Raw genomic sequence first — 7285 nt, forward strand, 5'->3', positions numbered from 1 at the left:
TTGGGAGGCCAAGGCAGGTGGATCACCTGAGGTCCAGAGTTTGAGACGAGCCTGACCAACATGGAGAAACCCCATGTCTACTAAAAATACAAAAATTAGCCAGGTGTGGTGGCACATGCCTGTAATCCCAGCTACTGGAGAGGCTGAGGCAGGAGAATTGCTTGAACTCAGGAGGCGGAGGTTGCGGTGAGCCGAGATCGTGCCACTGCACTGCAGCCTGGGCAACAAGAGTGAAACTGTCTCAAAAAAAAAAAAAAAAAAAGTTGTACTCACTTTTTTCCCACATTTGTATGGAATGAAAACTTGCCAATTTATTCTGGCCCTAGGTCTACTGCCAGTATAGCATTCTTTTTTTTTTTTTTTTTTTTGAGACAGAGTCTCACTCTGTCACCCAGGCTGGAGTGCAGTGGCGAGATCTCGGCTCACTGCAAGCTCCGCCTCCCGGGTTCACACCATTCTCCTACCTCAGCTTCTCCAGCAGCTGGGACTACAGACGCATGCCGCCACACCTGGCTAATTTTTAGTATTTTTAGTAGAGACGGGTTTCACCGTGTTAGCCAGGATGGTCTCGATCTCCTGACCTCGTGATCCGCCCGCCTCGGCCTCCCAAAGTGCTGGGATTGCAGATGTGAGCCACCATGCCCGGCTTAGTATAGCATTCTTACGTGTTACATATAATGGACTTGTCATACTTAAAATGTGAACAGAGTTTATTGGCAGTGTGGCAAATATTATAAAACTTAGTGTTTAATGTACTTGGAAAGAGTTTACTTGTGGTAATAACTATAGAGTTTAATGATAAGTAAACTCCCCTTAACAAAAATCTCAACCTTATTAGTATCCCATTAACAACAAGCAAATACATTTAAAAAAAAAAAAAAAAAGGCCGGGCGTGGTGGTTCACGTCTGTAATCGCAGCACTTTGGGAGGCCGAGGCAGGCGGATCACGAGGTCAGGAGATTGAGACCATCCTGGCTAACACAGTGCAACCCCGTCTCTAGTAAAAATACAACAACAACAACAAAAAATTAACCGGGCGTGGTAGCAGACGCCTGTAGTCCCAGCTACGTGGGAGGCTGAGGCAGGAGAATCGCTTGAACCTGGGAGTTGGAGGTTGCAGTGAGCTGAGATCACGCCACTACACTCCACACTGGGTGGCACAACGAGACTCTGTCTTTAAAAAAAAAAAAAGTCCGGGTGTGGTGGCTCATACCTGTAATCCCAGCACTTTGGGAGGCCAAAGGCGGGTGTGGGTCACCTGAGGTCAGGAGTTCTAGACCAGACTGGCCAACATGATGAAACCCTGTCTCTACTAAAAATACAAAAATTAGCTGCGTGTGGCGGCGTGCGCTTGTAATCCCAGCTACTCGGGAGGCTGAGGCAGGAGAATCACTGGAACCGGGAGGCAGATGTTGCAGGGGGCCGAGGTCACGCTCCAGCCTAGGGGACGGAGCCAGACTCTGTCTGTCTCAAAAAAAAAAAAAGCGGCGCGGTGGCTCACTGTAACCAGCATTGGAGGCGAGGCGGCGATCAGAGTCAGAATCGAACAGGTAAACCGTCTACTAAAAAAATACAAAAAATTAGCGGGCGTGGCGGGCGCTGTAGTCCAGCACTCGAGAGGCTGAGCAGGAGAATGGCGTGAACCGGGAGGCGAAGCTTGCAGTGAGCCAAGATTGCACCACTGCACTCCAGCCTGGCGACAAAGCGAGACTCGTCCAAAAAAAAAAAAAAAAAAAAAGAGGGCCAGGTGCAGTGGCTTATGCCTGTAATCCCAGCACGTTGGGAGGCCGAAGCGGGTGGATCATGAGGTCAGGATTTCAAGACCACCCTGACCAAGATGGTGAAACCCGTCTGTAGTAAAAATACAAAAAAATTAGCTGGGCATGGTGGCGGGCTCCTGTCATCCCAGCTACTCAGGAGGCTGACGCAGAGAATTAGAGAATTCCTTGAACTTGGGAGGCAGAGGTTGCAGTGAGCCGAGATCACACCACTGTACTCCAGCCTGGGCGACAAAGCCAGACTGCGTCTGAAAAAAAAAGGTTTGGGAGCTTCAGGAGTTCAAGGCTGCAATGAGCTCTGATCGCGCCATTGCATTCCAGTCTGAGCAACGAGGGAGATCTTGTTCCTAAAAAAAAAAAATAAGAATTTGCGGGCTTTAGAGAAGTGTGTAACTTATGCTACAGCTTAAACAATGGTCTCAGTAAATCAAAAAATAAATTTTACAAGTTCAAAAATAATCATAAAAAATACTTTGTGTTTATTTGTGGAATGGAGTTATTCTACCATTAGTACGCAGTGGCTAAGGGCGGACTTGACGATCTCCCAGGAAATTTGATAATCACTCCGGCGGACACGTTTCCCACTCTCCATCAGGGGGCAGTGCGGCGCACTCCCCGCTGCTTGAGACAAATGGGCATGCATATTCATTCAACAAACCTGAACCCATGAAAACCTACTTTGTGCCGGGCCTCCTTCTAGTTTCCTGATCTGTGAAATGGGAATTAGAATGCCGACATGGAGCTCACTTTCTCCAGAAGACAGACAACAGCTAAACAAAGGAATAGGTAGAGGCCAGGCGCGGTGGTTCAGGCCTGTACAAGTCCCAGCATTTCGGGAAGCTAAGGCCAGAGGATCGCTTGAGGCCAGGAATTCAAGACCAGCCTGGGTAACATAATGAGACCCCCCCATCTCTACAAAAAAATTTAAAATTAGCCAGGTGTGGTGGTGTGCACCTGTGGTCCCAGGTACTTGGGAGGCTGAGGAAGGAGGATCATTTGAGCCCAGGAGTTGGGCACCTGGGCAACACAGTAAGACCCTCTCTCTAAAAAAAATAAAATAAAATAAAATAAAAAATTTAGGCCGGGTGCGGTGGCTCACGCTTATAATCCCAGCACTTTGGGAGGCCGAGGCGGGTGGATCACGAGGTCAGGAGATCGAGACCACGGTGAAACCCCGTCTCTACTAAAAATACAAAAAATTAGCCGGGCGTGGTGGCGGGCGCCTGTAGTCCCAGCTACTCGGAGAGGCTGAGGCAGGAGAATCGCCTGAACTCAGGAGGCGGAGCTTGCAGTGAGCCGAGATTGCGCCACTGCACTCCAGCCTGGGTGACAGAGCGAGACTCCGTGTCAAAAAAAAAAAAAAAATGTAAAAAGGCCCAGAGTGGTAGACCACACCTGTAATCCTAGCACTCTGGAAGGCTGATCACTTACAGCCAGGAGTTTGAGACCAGCCTGAGTGACATGGTGAGACACTGTCTCTACTAAAAATACAAAAATTAGCTGGGCATGGTGGTGCAGGCCTGTAATCCCAGCTACTCAGGAGACTGAGACACGAGAATCACTTGAACCCGAGAGGCAGAGGTCACAGTGAGCTGAGATTGTGCCACTGCACTCCAGCCTGGGCGACAGAGCAAGACTCTGTCTCAAAAATAAATAGAATAAAATATAAAAGAAATTAAAAAGAAAAAAATTAGCAGGGCATTGTGGCACACACCTGTGGTCCCAGCTACTCAGGAGGCCGAGGTGGGAGGATCACTTGAGCCCAGGAGGTTGAGACTACAGTGAGCTGTGATCACACCACTGCTCCAGCTTGGGCAACAGAGCAAGACACTGTCTTAAAAAAAATAAGGCCATGTATAGTGGCTCATGCCTATAATCCCAGCACTTTGTGGGGCGGAGGCAGGAGGATCACCTGAGCCCAGGAGTTAATAGACCAGCCTGGGCACCATAGGGAGACCTCATCTCTACAAAATAATATAAAATTAGCTGGCCATGGTGGCACAAGAAGGTAGTCCCAGCTATTCAGGAGGGAGGCTGAGGTGGGAGGATTGCTTAGGCCTGGAAGGTTGAGGCTGCAGTGAGCCATGTTCACACCACTGCACTCCAACCTGAGTGACAGAGTGAGACCCTGTCTAAAAAAAAAAAAAAAGCTGAACACAGTGGCTCACACCTGTAATCCCAGCACTTTGGGAGGCCAAGGCGGGTGGATCACGAGGTCAGGAGATCGAGACCATCCTGGCTAACTCGGTGAAACCCCGTCTCCACTAAAAATACTAAAAATTAGCCAGGCCTGGCGGCATGCGCCTGTAGTCCCAGCTACTCAAGACGCTGAGGCAGGAGAACGACGTGAACCCGAGAAGTGGAGCTTGCAGTGAGCAGAGATCGTGCTACTGCACTCCACCCTGGGCAACAGAGCAACAAGACTCCATCTCAAAAAAAAAAAAAAAAAAAAGGGCCAGGCACGGTGGCTCATGCCTGTAATCCCAGCACTTTGGGAGGCCGAGGTGGGTGGATCATGAGGTCAGGAGTTTGAGACCAGCCTGACCAACATGGTGAAACCCTGTCCAACATGGTGAAACCCCGTCTCTACTAAAAATACAAAAATTAGCCAGGCATGGTGGCGCGTGCCTGTAATCCCAGCTACTCAGGAGGCTGAGGCAGGAGAATCGCTTGAACCCAGGAGGCAGAGGTTGCAGTGAGCTGAGATCGTGCCACTGCACTCCAGCCTGGGCGACAGAGCAAGACTCCATCTCAAACAAATATATATATATATATATATATATATATATATATATATATATAATCTTGAATCCTACCACAGCTCTCGTCTCCGCTTCCTGGATCTATGGATGGTCATAAGGATGTAACCAGGTCATGTATGTAAAGCTCTGAATCGGCACGGAGCCTAGCACACAGTAGGTGAACTGAGAGAGCTGCCATGATGAGGATGATGACAATTGGTCTCTCAGAACCTTCATCCTTCCAGCTGCCCCCTAAACTCCTCTCTGTCCCTCACATCCACATCCAGTACCTCAGCCAGTCCCATCTGCTCTCTCTCTCTTCTTTCTTCTCTCTCTCTCTTTCTTGACAGAGTCTCGCTCTGTCGCCCAGGCTGGAGTGCAATGATGTGATCTCAGCTCACTGCAACCTCCCACTTCCAGGTTCAAGCGGTTCTCCTGCCTCAGTCTCTCGAGTAGCTGGGATTACAGGCATGCACCACCACGCCCAGCTAATTTTTGTATTTTTGGTAGAGACGGGGTTTCGCCATGTTGGCCAGGCTGGCCTCGAACTCCTGTCCTCAAATGATCCTTCTGCATAGGCCTCCCAAAGCGCTGCAATTACAGATGTGAGCCACTGCGCCCGGCTGCAAATAGCACTTTTTCAAAGATATCATCCCTCAACACTCCTGACAGCCCTTCCCTGCTTCCTTTTTCTACTTGAAGTTTCGCTTTGTATTATTACTATGTTCTTGATTGTCTATCTGCCACAGACTAGAGTGTCAGTCCCATGAAGGCAGGCAGGATTTGCATCCCTTTTGCTCACAGCTGCATCCCCATGCCTACAACTGCACCAGTGCCTGGCACAGAGGAGACTCACAGTTGTAATTGCTGAATGAGTGGATATAAGAATAAATGGGGCCAGGCGTGGTGGCTCACGCCTGTAATCCCAGCACTTTGGGAGGCCGAGGAGGGTGGATCACGAGGTCAAGAGATCGACACCATCCTGGCCAACATGGTGAAACCGTGTCTCTACTAAAAATACAAAAATTAGCCGGATATGGTGGCGGCTGTAGTTCCACCTATTCAGGAGGCTGAGGCAGAAGAATCGCTTGAACCCGGGAGGCGGAGGTTGCAGTGAGCCGAGATCGCGCCACTGCACTCCAGCCTCGGCGACAGAGAGAGACTCCGCCTCAAAATATATATATATATATATATAGTCCATCTCCCCTGGTGGTTGTGAGGATGAATTGGGTTTGTATTTGCAGGCTTCCTGAGCTGGCGACATCGTCTGGTGCAAAGGTGGGCTTTTTGAGCGGCGCCTGTGCTTCCGCCTTCTGCCGCTCGGGGGCAGCAGGCGCCCGGAGGATTCGCCCGCGCGGCCAGGCCGGGAAAGGAGCGGGGGCAAGTCCGCAGGAGGAAGCTGATGAAATCCTGGCCAACTCGCAGTGAGCTCATCCCGCCCGGGCGCCTCCGGAAGCCACGGGGCCGCCCGGCCTCCGCCTGGCCCGAGCGATAAAGCTCTCGTGCCGAACCAGGGCGGGAAGTCCTTCCTGAAGTCTGCCCTGCGTGGGGCCTGCTGCCAGAAGCCTGGGCCGGAGGGGAGGGGCGAGGACGAAGTAGCGAACGGTCCCCTGGCTGTCTTAGAAGGATGAAAAGTGAATTCTGAGCCTGGCTGTGGGAGTAAGAGAGAGGGCATCGGGGAAGGGAGAGGGGGACGGGAGAGACAGAGACAAGAGGTGGGAGAGACGACAGGAAGAAGAGACAAAGGTGGGGAGACTGAGGCAGAGGAGGGAGAGAGAGCCAGAATCCAGGAGGGACAGCTGAGAGAGTCAGATGGAGCGACAGAGACAGAGATGGGGGAGACAGAGACAGGGAGAGACAGAGATGTTGGAGACAGAGACAGGGAGAGACAGAGATGATAGAGACAGAGACAGGGAGAGACAGATGATGGAGACAGGGAGCGACAGAGATGATAGAGACAAAGATGGCAGAGACAGAGGTAGCGGAGAGGGAGACAGGGAGAGACAGAGATGGCAGAGACAGAGACAGGGAAAGACACAGATGATGGAGACAGATGGCGGAGACAGAGGTGGCAGAGAGGGAGACAGGGAGAGACAGAGATAGGGAGACAAAGATGGCAGAGACAGAGATGGGACAGAGATGGCAGAGACAGGGGACAGAGGTGGCAGAGCCAAAGACAGGGAGAGACAGAGATGGCAGAGACAGTGATGGTGAGATAGTGGAGACAGGGAGAGACAGAGATGGGGACAGACAGTGGTGGCGGAGACAGAGATGGGGAGAGACAGTGGTGGCGGAGACAGAGACAGGGAGAAACAGGTGGCAGAGACAGACGGGAAGAGACAGAAGTGGCAGAGACAGACTGGGAGAGACAGAGGTGGCGGAGACAGAGACGGGGAGAGACAGCAGTGGTGGAGACAGATGGGAGAGACAGATGGAAGAAATAGAGAGGCAATATGAGAGACAGAGACGAAGGCAGAGAGAGATCGACAGGGAGACAGAGACAGGAGAGATAAACATGGGAAAGAGAGAGACAGAGAGACCCAGCGAGTGGCAGAGATAGGGGAGTCAGGAGCGACGCAGGGGTAAGGGAGATGGAGTCAAAGTGGGGGGTCAGAGGTGCCGAGCTGGAGGTGGGGGAGACAGGGCGAGGGGGCCGGGGAGGGGAGCTCGGGGCGGGCCTGCGAGATCGGGACGGGGAGGGGCGGGGCGGGCCCCTCTCCGCCCCTCCCCGCCCTCCCAGCCCCCAGCCCGGCGCCCAGCCGCGGC

The sequence above is a fragment of the Nomascus leucogenys genome, unplaced genomic scaffold (genome assembly GCF_006542625.1).
Source record: "Nomascus leucogenys isolate Asia unplaced genomic scaffold, Asia_NLE_v1 Super-Scaffold_241, whole genome shotgun sequence".
NCBI classification, from domain to species: Eukaryota; Metazoa; Chordata; class Mammalia; order Primates; family Hylobatidae; genus Nomascus; species Nomascus leucogenys.